Source organism: Engraulis encrasicolus, chromosome 2 (assembly GCF_034702125.1).
Source record: "Engraulis encrasicolus isolate BLACKSEA-1 chromosome 2, IST_EnEncr_1.0, whole genome shotgun sequence".
Classification (NCBI taxonomy): Eukaryota; Metazoa; Chordata; class Actinopteri; order Clupeiformes; family Engraulidae; genus Engraulis; species Engraulis encrasicolus.
The window spans coordinates 57,711,637-57,724,136 of NC_085858.1; the positions used below are offsets into that span (position 1 = coordinate 57,711,637).

General features: G+C 46.7%; 1 protein-coding gene across 1 annotated transcript in view; it reads right to left on the bottom strand.

The window, feature by feature from the left end:
* The window catches only part of pemt (phosphatidylethanolamine N-methyltransferase), an 87,663-nt gene that overhangs the window by 19,964 nt on the left and 55,199 nt on the right, over window positions 1-12,500 (bottom strand). The window lies entirely within an intron of this gene.

The window sequence follows — 12,500 nt, forward strand, 5'->3', positions numbered from 1 at the left end:
AGGGGGGATAGAGAGAAGAGAGAGAAGAGAGAGAAGAGAGCGGGAGACAGGGAGAGAGAGAGAGAAGAGAGAGGGAGAAGAGAGAAGAGAGAGAGGGGGAGAGAGGGAGGGAGAGAGGGAGAGATAAACAAATCATGTTATTCATACTGTAATGTTTACACAGAGGGAGAGAGAGAGAGAGAGAGAGAGAGAGAGAGAGAGAGAGAGAGAGAGAGAGAGAGAGAGAGAGAGAGAGAGAGAGAGAGAGAGAGAGAGAGAGAGAGAGAGAGACAGAGACAGAGAGAGAGATAGAGAGAGACAGAAAGAGAAACGAGTCATGTTATTCATACTGTAATGCTTCCACACTCATTACTATCACATTCAGATCAAGTACACTTTTAAACCAAATGGTTTTGTGTGTGTGTGCGTTTGTTTCTGAGTGTGTCTGGGTTTCGTGGGGCTGAATTATTCCATGCCTCCATGAGGTCTGCCCCTTTGTCCTTGAGAAACACATGCAGACTTCATTTCATTGTTTCCAAACAGAACACATTATTTGAGTTAAGTTTTTTTAAAGTTTTTTTTTTTGTAGCAGATGTCAGAACAGACAACCCCAGCTAAATGGCCATAAACTAATAAATAATTGGTACATAATGTACAAACAATGAATATCCATTCATCCAATAGTGGTATTAGATGATGTCTACCACTAAAAAACATCAATGACCCACATGTGAATGTGCCAGAGTTTAGCTCAGAGCCTAATGGTGCATTCCAGGCCCAATCCAAACCAGTGGGAATTCGAACTTACGTTACATTTATGTTGGCACAATATCATACTTAGACAAGAAGATGTTGCGTTAAAATAACTGTCAGTCTCATACAGCTCAACAACAACATGCAGAAATGAACTAGACATATGGAGTCAGGAACTAGAACTAGACATATGGAGTCAGGAACTAGAACTAGACATATGGAGTCAGGAACTAGAACTAGACATATGGAGTCAGGAACTAGAACTAGACATATGGAGTCAGGAACTAGAACTAGACATATGGAGTCAGGAACTAGAACTAGACATATGGAGTCAGGAACTAGAACTAGACATATGGAGTCAGGAACTAGAACTAGACATATGGAGTCAGGAACCAGAACTAGACATATGGAGTCAGGAACCCAACATTCTCAGCACCACAACCATTGTCTGTGTGTGTGTGTGTGTGTGTGTGTGTGTGTGTGTGTGTGTGTGTGTGTGTGTGTGTGTGTGTGTGTGTGTGTGTGTGTGTGTGTGTGTGTGTGTGTGTGTGTGTGTGTACTGTATGTATTCTCAGCATCACTACCCTACCACTACACCCGTGTGTGTGTGTGTGTGTGTGTGTGTGTGTGTGTGTGTGTGTGTGTGTGTGTGTGTGTGTGTGTGTGTGTGTGTGTGTGTGTGTGTGTGTGTGTACCCAGCATACGGACTCAGTGCCTCTCCTGCTTTCTGTTTGACTGTTAAGTGTAATTGAGAATAATTGAGTTCAACTGAGTGAACTAAAACAACTCTGCAGTACTGAATTCAACTGAGTGAACAAGTCTGTTGTATTCAGTTCAACTGAGTGAACAACCCTGTTGTCACTCTCACTGCTGTAGCACTACAGTGGGACACATAGGACTCTCTGCCTGTCTGTCTGTCAGCCTACCTGTCTGCCTTCCTGCCTGAATACCTGTCTGCCTGCCTGCCGGCCTGTCTGAACACCAATCTGTCCGTCTCAATACCCCTCTGTCTGTCTGTCTGTCTGTCTGAATACCTGTCTGTCTGACTGTCTGTCTGACTGTCTGTCTGTCTGTCTGTCGGACTGTCTGTCTGTCTGTCTGTCTGCTTGTCTGTCTGACTGACCGTTGGTTTGTCTGCCTTTCTGTCTGCCGGCCTGTCTGTTTGCCTGCCTGTCTGTCTGTCCCAAAACAAAGTAACCAAAAACCTTGGCATCATGTTAGACGAACAGCTGTCATTCTGCAACTACATCGACTCAGTCGCCCGGACATGCCGATTCCAGATGTCCAACATGAGGAACCCTCCTATCAGACCCTTGATGACCCAATATTCTACACAACGACTAGTTCAGGCCACGGTCATGGCCAGCGTTGACTACTACTCCCTCCTAGCAGATCTACCTGTGGAAAGAACAACTTCAGCTTGATATCAGGACTAATTGAAGGAATTTTAATAGTAAAGAAAATATGGATAAATATTCGAATATATCTGAAGTTCGGTTTTAGTTTGGGCAAAAGTCAAATCCCTAGCTTGAGCTGCACTAGTCCCAGGCCAGATTCTTGACATGATGTGTGTATGTGTGTGTACTCTACTTAACTGGAGTCCATCCATCCATCCATCCATCCATCCATCCATCCATCCATCCATCCATCCATCCATCCATCCATCCATCCATCCATCCATCCATCCTCGATGCCCATCCGATCTCTATCCTCATCGCTCTCCCCTGTTGTCCTCTCTACACTATTCCTCATCCTCTTCTGTCCTCCACCCATCCATGCATCCTCCTCTACACTTCCCCTTTACTCCTCTTCCTACTATATTCTATTTATATTCTCTTCTATTCTATTCTCCTCTCTCTATGCCTCCTCCTCTTATATTCTATTCTCCTCTCTCTTTATTCCTCTTCCTCGTCCTCTTCCTCTTCTATTCTCCTCTCTCTATGCCTCCTCCTCTTATATTCTATTCTCCTCTCTCTTTATTCCTCTTCCTCGTCCTCTTCCTCTTCTATTCTCCTCTCTTTACTCTTCATCCTCCTCCTCTTGTATTCTATTTATATTCTTCCCTCTCTCCGTCTAGCGTTGCCGTTCCACCAATACTGCACTGACCACGACACTCTTCTCCTGTCCCCTCTCTACCCAGGCACTTAAGAGTAAGAGCTTTCAGACAGAGAGGGAGAGAGAGAGAGAGAGAAAGAGAGGGGGGGAGAGAGAGAGAGGGAGATAGAGAGAGAGAGAGAGGGAGAGAGAGAGAGAGCGAGAGAGAGACAGACAGAGAGAGACAGAGAGACACAGAAGGCATGGAGTGAGAGAGAAAAGGAAAGAGGGAGAGAGAGGAATCGAGAGAGAGAGAGATACAGTAGATAGAGAGAAAGAGAGAGAGAGAAAAAGAGAAGAGAAATAGTGAAGTCGTGTTTCAGTCTTATTGATTTGAGGTCAGCTGTGTGTCTGCAGTGTGAGAGTGGCTGTAAGCATGTTTACCAGCCCAGGGGGGCTATGACATAAACACACACACACACACACACACACACAAGTACGCACGCACACTCGTACGCACGCACCTACACACACACACACACACACACGCACCCACACACACACAAGGACGCACGCACGCTCGTACGCACGCACGTGCATGCACAGTGCACACACGCACACATGTGCACGCACACACACACACACACACACACACACACACACACACACACACACACACACACACACACACACACACACACACACACACACACACACACACACACACACAGCGCACACACACACACACACACACACACACACACACACACAGACACCCCTTGATGATCAGGTGAGTGTTGTCCTCCTTATGGACCAAGTGTTTGTTTGGCTTACACAACCAGTACAGTCACGGCCTCATCTATATGGGCAGCGGTTCCCAACCAGGGGTACGTGGACCACTAGAGGTACGCACACTGAAGCACACTGCAGGGGGTAACGTGGACAAATGTAATATCTAGAAGCACTCAGAGAGCACAGACCTCCACCAAGGAAGCTGACTTGATAGAACATTGGAATATGTTACACCTTATTTTTATTTGAAGTCTTTCTGCCTTCTTTTTGTGGAGATAGAAACAGGAATGTCAAGATTCACCCTATCCACAATTCAATTTGCGGTCACGAAGGGTGTCTAGATTTATAGGCCAGCAATAGTGAAGAATCTTTGAAAAAGTTCTGGTTCCGGCTCATGATCCGGATCACCACCGAAATGTAATCACTTGTTCCTTGGGTCATTGCCAGCAACTGCACATCCGTTGATTAGTTTTTGAGTTATACTGCTGACAAACAGACAGAAGGACAGACAAACAGACAAACAACCAGACAAACAAACCAACACGACCGAAAACACAACCTTGGTGGAGGTAATAACCAAATGTATGGAGCATGGTCATGTTGGTGGAGGTAATAACCAAATGTATGGAGCATGGTCATGTTGGTGGAGGAGGAGATGTAGAGCATGAGTGAAGGGGTCCTCATGGCATGGAAAACAGGATTAGTGGGTCCGCAAGACAAGACCAGAGATTCTTTAAGTATATAGAGATATGCCAATGTAATAGGTTGCTATGGGCACCTAACATGACCAGGTTCCGGTCTGCCTAAAGGGCTGTGTCATAATACTCCTAGCATTGAATAGAACAGTCCTTAGGTCTGCCTAGGTCTGCCTAAAGGGGGATTTCCCCCCTCCCCCTTGCAATAATAGAACCCGGAAACAATGGGCCAATGGAACCTCTCTCTCTCTACTCTCTCTGACAAGACAGGTTGGGAAACACTGAGCTGTATTAGGGGACTGATGGAGTAATCACCCGTCTCGTGGGATCTAATAATAAGCCACTGATCAACAATAACAATAACACCTAACTCAAGTGAGTGGCTCATCAACCAATCCTGCACCTGATATGAGTTAGAGGCCAGGCTGACCAACCAATCATGCATCATATATGATTTAGTGGCAGGCTGACCAACCAATCACGTGCATTATCTGATCTAATGGGATAGCTAATCAACCAATCACGTGTCTCCTGAGATCTAAGGTGGGCTGACAAGTTCATGTCCATGGAGGATGCTATGGCCAAAGAAAATGGAATCTTGTACAAGAACGACCACTAGCTGGTGTGGCCAGGAGTGGCACTGCAGCTATGTTATCGCAGCCAAGTAAATAATGAATGGGTGCCAATGGGGCTGTACGCTTCTCATAGAACTATCTGCCCGTGTGATTTTTTCCCTGGAAACAATGAAGTCGCGTTCGATAGATATGAGTAAGTGAAAGCATTTGCCGACACGTTTGCATCTTGTCAAGTGTTAGATTCGTGAAAATGACCCTTATTTCAACTATAGCAATGACATAACACGTGACAATCGACTTTACGGCACTACGCCATTTGTTTTGTAGTTTTAAGTCTGACTTCAGATGTCGATGTGTTTAAAGTTATGTTAGGATTGTTGCGGACACCTGTTATTTATTGCATTTAAGGTGGTGGAAAAGCGGCATGTGTACATGGGGTAAAGGAGATGACTGCGCTCATCCTTAAGAATTTGGGCACCTTCAATTAACATGTTGGACGGTGGTGGGGGTTGAGGTGTGTGACCGTAGATGTCTCTGCTAGGAGGATCAGTCAGAGTACGTCTCTCGTCAGCTCTGGTCGTGAATAGTCGCAGAGATTCCTCAGCCAGCAGGTATTAGCCGAATGCTAGCGTGTTGCAGGACAAAACTAACACGTCTTTGGGAGAACAAAGCCATGTCAGGAACCTTTAACTTCACTTCTAATACAACTTCCATGATAAGGTACAGAATGTGCACACATCTTTACAAACCAGAGAACAGAATCGTCACAAATCCCTGCTGAGCCATTTAGCCCAATAGGCTCCCATTCATCTTTTACTTTTACTATAATGGGAGCCAATGAGAGATGCCTATCTCATAGCTTAGAACATTTCTGCTATGGCCAAATTGTTGCCCAGTAACACCTATCTTCCTCTTTCTCCTCTCTCTCCCTCCCTACCCCCTCAATCTCTCTCTCTTTCTTTCTTTCTTTCTTTCTTTCTTTCTTTCTTTCTTTCTTTCTTTCTTTCTTTCTTTTTTCTTTCTTTTTTCTTTCTTTTTTCTTTCTTTTTTCTTTCTCTCTCTCTCTCTCTCTCTCTCTCTTTCTCCCAATAATGACTAATGGGCATCTAAATAGGTCACATATTAAATTAGCAGGCCTCCACAGCCCATAATAATCAGCAGCCCTCTACAGCCCATTACCAGACTGCTTACCTTCTGCATGCTCGTCTGGTCTATGAATATACATGTATGCGTGACTACATTATGCTGTGTGTGAAGAGCTACATACATTATATACCAATAGGAGGTGTGTATGGATGTGTGTGTACTAGGAGACAGATGTGCATTAGTGTATGTGTGTGTGTGTGTGTGTGTGTGTGTGTGTGTGTGTGTGTGTGTGTGTGTGTGTGTGTGTGTGTGTGTGTGTGTGTGTGTGTGTGTGTGTGTGTGTGTGTGTATTAGTGTGCGTGTGTATTAGTGTGTGTGTGAATAGCTAAGCAGGATATCTTCACAATACTCGCTCTGCTCGTTAGCAGTTAACACAACACAGACGGGCGGCGCGTGACCAATCACCACTCAGATCTGCATCTATCAACAACAACTGTGGCCATAAGTAGGGCATGCAGACCCATAACAGCATAACAACTCCCCATTAGCAAAATACAATATCTATACTGCATAAAAACTCCCCATTAGCAAAATACAATATCTATACTGCATAACAACTCCCCATTAGCAAAATACGATATATATACAGCATGACAACACATCATCAGCAAAATACAATATCTACAGTATACAGCATAACAACACATCATCATTAAAATACAATATCTATACTGCATAACAACACATCATCAGCAAAATACAATATCTATACTGCATAACAACCCCCCCCATTAGCAAAATACAATATCTATACAGCTTAACCACTCACCATCAGCAAAATACAATATCTATACTGCATAACAACTCCCCATTAGCAAAATACACTGTTTACTGTATGTGATCCCATAATCATGATATCTATTCCATACCACACTGTTTACATGGTCACATTAGAATCACAATTTGCTACGTTTACATGACGGTTTTTAACTCGGAATTAACTCCATTTAATTCTGAAGAAAGCTTAATTCCGCTTTGAAAACTTCATGTAAAGACCTCTTAATTCGGAATTAAAAGAAAGATCAAAGTAAACTCGACGGAACTATTCAATTCTGAATTATTAATTCGGAATGAAAAACTTCATGTAAACGTAGTGATTGTTTCCATGGTCGCATTAGAATCCCAATGGCTCCAGTTCCATAATTGGATCCAGGGTTCCTACGGTAGCCTACCAGGGCCATTTGAGCCACAGCCAAAGTGGCACTAGGATATTGTTTGAAATAATTACAGCTTACTGTACGTGTGTAATGAATAATGGAATCATGTGAATTACAGCCAGGTGGTCAGGAGGACGGTCACCACTGCCAGCAAACTTCTCAGAATCCCTCTGCCAAGCATGGAGAGTCTTTACAAGGACAGACTGCTAATAAAGGCAGACAAAATAATTGAACAGAATACACATCCACTGTCCTCTTGCTTCCAACTCCTGCCCTGCTATTTGGACGCTGCTTTTACGGCACTAAACGAGGTGATGTCTAGCCATCAGCTTTGGTGTATAGTGTGTGCTAGTTTGTGCAGGTATGTGTTTCCTGTCTGTTTTTTGTTTGTTGTTGTTGTCTGTTGCTTTGTTACACCTGTCTGTGTCTCATGTGCCAGCGTCTGTACTGCAAACAAAATTTCCCCATGGGGACAATTAAGTACTACTACTACAGCCATTTGGGATAGCCTAAGCAGCCATTGGGATAGCCTAAGCAGCCATTGGGATAGCCTAAGCAGCCATGGGGATATAATATATAATAGCCTAAGCAGCCATGGGGATATAATACAGTATATAATAGCCTAAGCAGCCATGCAGCTTCATAACATGGAAACTCTCCATCAGGGGTGGAATTGGCCATTTGGGGGCCCAAGGCGAGTCTAGGAAGGGGGCCCTTCACATCCTTACTTTTAACAAGGAATAGGGAGTGGTTGCTGATCTGCCATCTCCCCCCCTCCTCTCTCTCTCTCCCTCTATCCACCCCCCTCTCTCCGCCTCTTTCTCTCTCACTCTCTCTGCCTCTCTCTCTCCCTCTAGCCCCCCCTCTCTCTCTCCGCCTCTTTCTCTCTCTCTCTCCCTCTCCCCCTCTCTCCCTCTCTCTCCCCCCATCTCTCCCTCTCTCTCTTTACTTCTCTCTATTTCCCCCCCACCTCTCCCTCTCTCCCTCTAGCCCCCCCTCTCTCTCTCCGCCTCTTTCTTCTCCCTCTCCCCCTCTCTCTCTCCCTCTCCCCCTATCTCTCCCTCTCTCTCTTTACTTCTCTCTATTTCCCCCCCACCTCTCCCTCTCTCTCTTTTCTTCCCTCTCTCTCTCTCCTTTTCTCTGTCATGTACTTTCCTCTGCGTGGTGTCCAATGTCAGTAGAGCATCACTTGTCCAAGCCTGCTCTTCATTCCTCACCATTCTCTCTCTCTCTCTCTCTCTCTCTCTCTCTCTCTCTCTCTCTCTCTCTCTCTCTCTCTCTCTCTCTCTCTCTCTCTCACTTCTGTTCTCTTCATCTAGTCTCTATTCATTCTCTCTCTGTCTTCATCCCTCTCTCTGACTCCTCTACTTTTCTCTTCTCTATTCATTCTCTCTCTGTATCAATCTGACCCCTCCACTATTCTCTTCTTGTTCGAGGTTTGACTTCCACAAATGTAAGCTTCACTGCATGCAGCTTCTCTTCTTTTTAAAAAATCTCTTGTTCGCTTTCTCAATCTTGTCACCTCTCTTTGCCTTTCTTTATCTGTATTTCTCTACCTTTAATGTCTTGACTTTACTTGTCTTTGTAATGTATTCATCACCCACTCTCTCCATGACCTTGACATCTCTTTTCATCTGTTCTCCACATAGAGTCAGAGATGTCAGCTGTGCTCCTCCTGCCCAACACCAATCCCCAGGGCCGGATTCATGCCCAGGATGGATATGGCTGCAGCCTAGACACCCCCCCCCCACACACACACACACACAGGATGGATATGGCGCCAGCCTATACCCCCCCCCCCCCCCCCCCCACAAACACACACACACATACACACACAGTTTAGATATGCAACTGTGCAACTGCAACCTAGCTGCAACCTAACTGCAACCTAGCACCCCACCCCCTCGAGGAGCTTGGCTAGGAGCCCCACCCAGCCTAGGGCCCCCACCTGCCAGGGGGCCGATTGGCCAAAAGTTAAAAATTGCAGGATTATGACAAGACGTAGTATCGAAAACGTTAATCTGTCGCGTCAGACTGGGTTTTAAATCTTGTTCATACTCCTCTCCATAGTTGGCGGACATGCTGCCTTTCATTCCTAGCTCGTAATTATGACTCTTGTCTACTGTATGTAATTGTATCGCAAAATCTGCCTACTGGGGGCCCCACAGCAACCTATAGCCTAGGGGGCCCGGTGCATCTTAATCTGTCCCTGCCAATGTCACCTCCAGCTGACCTCCTTCCTGTGGAGTAAACAACACCTTCAACTCTGCAAACAAACTTTCAACATACTCATCTATTGCAGCATCTCTTTCAACATACTCATCTATTGCAGCATCTCTTTCTCTACTTCCCTTTCTCTTTCTCTACTTCCCTTTCTCTTTCTCTACTTCCCTTTCTCTTTCTCTACTTCCCTTTCTCTCCTTCCCTTTCTCTTTCTCTTCTTCCCTTTCTCTTTCTCTACTTCCCTTTCTCTTTCTCTACTTCCCTTTCTCTTTCTCTACTTCCCTTTCTCTTTCTCTCTTCCCCTTTCTCTTTCTCTATTCCCCTTTGCCCGTCTCTCCTTCCCTTTCTCTTCCTTCCTCTGTCCTCTGTACATCTGTCTACTACCCTTAATCTCAACTCTCCATGCATCTCCATCTCCACTCTTCATCCCCCTCTCCTCTCCCCCTCTCCACTCCTCCTCTTTTCACCCCCTCTCCTCTCCTCCTCTTTCCATCCCCCTCTCCACTCCTCCTCTTCTCATCCCCCTCTCCTCTCCTCCTCTTTTCATCCCCCTCTCCTCTCCTTTCCATCCCCCTCTCCTCTCCTCCTCTTCTCACCCCCTCTCCTCTCCTCCTCTTTTCATCCCCCTCTCCTCTCCTCTCCTCCTCTTTCCATCCCCCTCTCCTCTACTCCTCTTTCCATCCCCCTCTCCTCTACTCCTCTTTCCATCCCCCTCTCCTCTCCTCCTCTTCATCCTCCTCTCCTCCACTCCTCTTTTCATCCCCCTCTCCACTCCTCTTTCCATCCCCCTCTCCTCTACTCCTCGGGCCTAGAATAAAGGGGGGTATATAAGACATACATCCCCCTCTCCCCCATGGAGTGAAAGACAGGAGAATGGAGAAGGGAGAGATGGATGAAGAACAGCAGGTGTGTGTGTGTGTGTGTGTGTGTGTGTGTGTGTGTGTGGGTGGGTGTGGGTGTGTGTGTGTGTGTGTGTGTGTGTGTGTGTGTGTGTGTGTGTGTGTGTGTGTGTGTGTGAGAGTGTGTGTGTGTGTGTGTGTTGACCATGGAGGGGTCGTCTCGACCGTAATCATTATCTGCTTCTCTCTCTCTCACACGCACACAGACGCACACGCACACGCACGCGCGCGCACGCATGCGCACACACACACACACACACACACACACACACACACACACACACACACACACACACACACACACACACACACACACACACACACACACACACACACACACACACACACACACACACAGTGTCAGTGTCAACAAGGAGCTCAGGTCAAGAAGTCCTGATACTACACCTACATGCCTGGAAAATACCACATACACACGCACACACGCGCGCGCGCACGCACACACAAGCGCACGCACAAACAAACAGAGGTCTGGTGAACCGGGCTCAGGCCCAGGGGTGTGGTGGAAGCGGTACGCGGGGGTACGCACCCACTTCTCCTGAAGTGAGATTTTTAACAAATCTTCTGCCCATGCTTGAATACAAAAAGGAATGATCTCATAGCAGTATTGCAGGTGATTGACCAAACGGATGAAAACGGAGAAGAAATGATGGTAGATTGAGGACAGTTGGGGGGGGGGTTCGACATGAAAAGTTGCCTAATTATTTGATGATGTTAAAAATCGCGTACGCCCACTTTAAAAATCCCCACTACACCACTGTCCAAGATTCAAGCTCTTGGGTTCTTGTTGTCTGGCCCGGGGGCCCATGGAGGGGGCCCTTTCTTGTTGTCTGGCCCGGGGGCCCATGGAGGGGGCCCTTTCTTGTTGTCTGGCCCGGGGGCCCATGGAGGGGGCCCTTTCTTGTTGTCTGGCCCAGGGGCCCATGGAGGGGGGCCTTTCTTGTGGACTAGCCAGGGGCCCATGGAGGGGGCCCTTTCTTGTTGTCTGGCCCAGGGGCCCATGGAGGGGGGACTTTCTTGTTGTCTGGCCCAGGGGCCCAGAGAGTCATGATCTGCCCCTGAGGTTTCTGTTAATTGTTGGCCCATGGAGGGGGCCCTTTCTTGTTGTCTAGCCCAGGGGCCCATGGAGGGGGGCTTTCTTGTTGTCTGGCCCAGGGGCCCATGGAGGGGGCCCTTTCTTGTTGCCTGGCCCAGGGGCCCATGGAGGGGGCCCTTTCTTGTTGCCTGGCCCAGGGGCCCATGGAGGGGGCCCTTTCTTGTTGCCTGGTCCAGGGGCCCATGGAGGGGGGCCTTTCTTGTTGCCTGGCCCAGGGGCCCATGGAGTCTGATCTGCCCCTGAGGTTTCTGTTAATCTGAGAGAATGTGCGGCAGAAAGAGAAGACTGGAACGAGAGATCAAGTCACCAATAGAAAAGAGAGGAAGTCATAACCTTTAATCTTAGTGTAGGAGTAACAGCAAACACACACACACACACACACACACACACACACACACACACACACACACACACACACACACACACACACACACACACACACACACACACACACACACACACAGAGACACACACACACACACACACACACACACACACAAACACACAGACACACACACACACACACACACACACACACACACACACACACACACACACACACACACACCCACACACACACACACACAACACACACACACACACACACACACACACACACACACACACACACACACACACACTAGGGATGGCACAAACCGCACCGAAAACCGAAACCGTACAATTCACACGCATACCGAACCGAACCGTGCAATCCATCGCAAACCGCAATTCATGTACTGCCCAGAAAAATATGTAAAACAGAGAGGAGTAGGAGTATCTTATCCAGTCTCTCTAATTAAAACATTAGCGTATAAGACCAAATCAGATGATGACACAATTAAAATCACACCATTTTCACACTATAAGCCTATACAAACCATATGTAGGATATTTAATGATAAGTCCGATTCTATTAGCCAGTGCACCATTTATCATGAGCTAAAAAAAAAGAACCGTAGAGAACCGAAAACCGTGACCTTGACACCGTGATATGAACCGAACCGCGAATTTTGAGAACCGTACCACCCCTATCACACACACACACACAGCTGACCTATATCTCAAAAAAGAGTAAGACGTGGTGAGAAATCAGATGCAGATCACAAAGAAGCAGGAAAGCGGGGGAGAAAGAG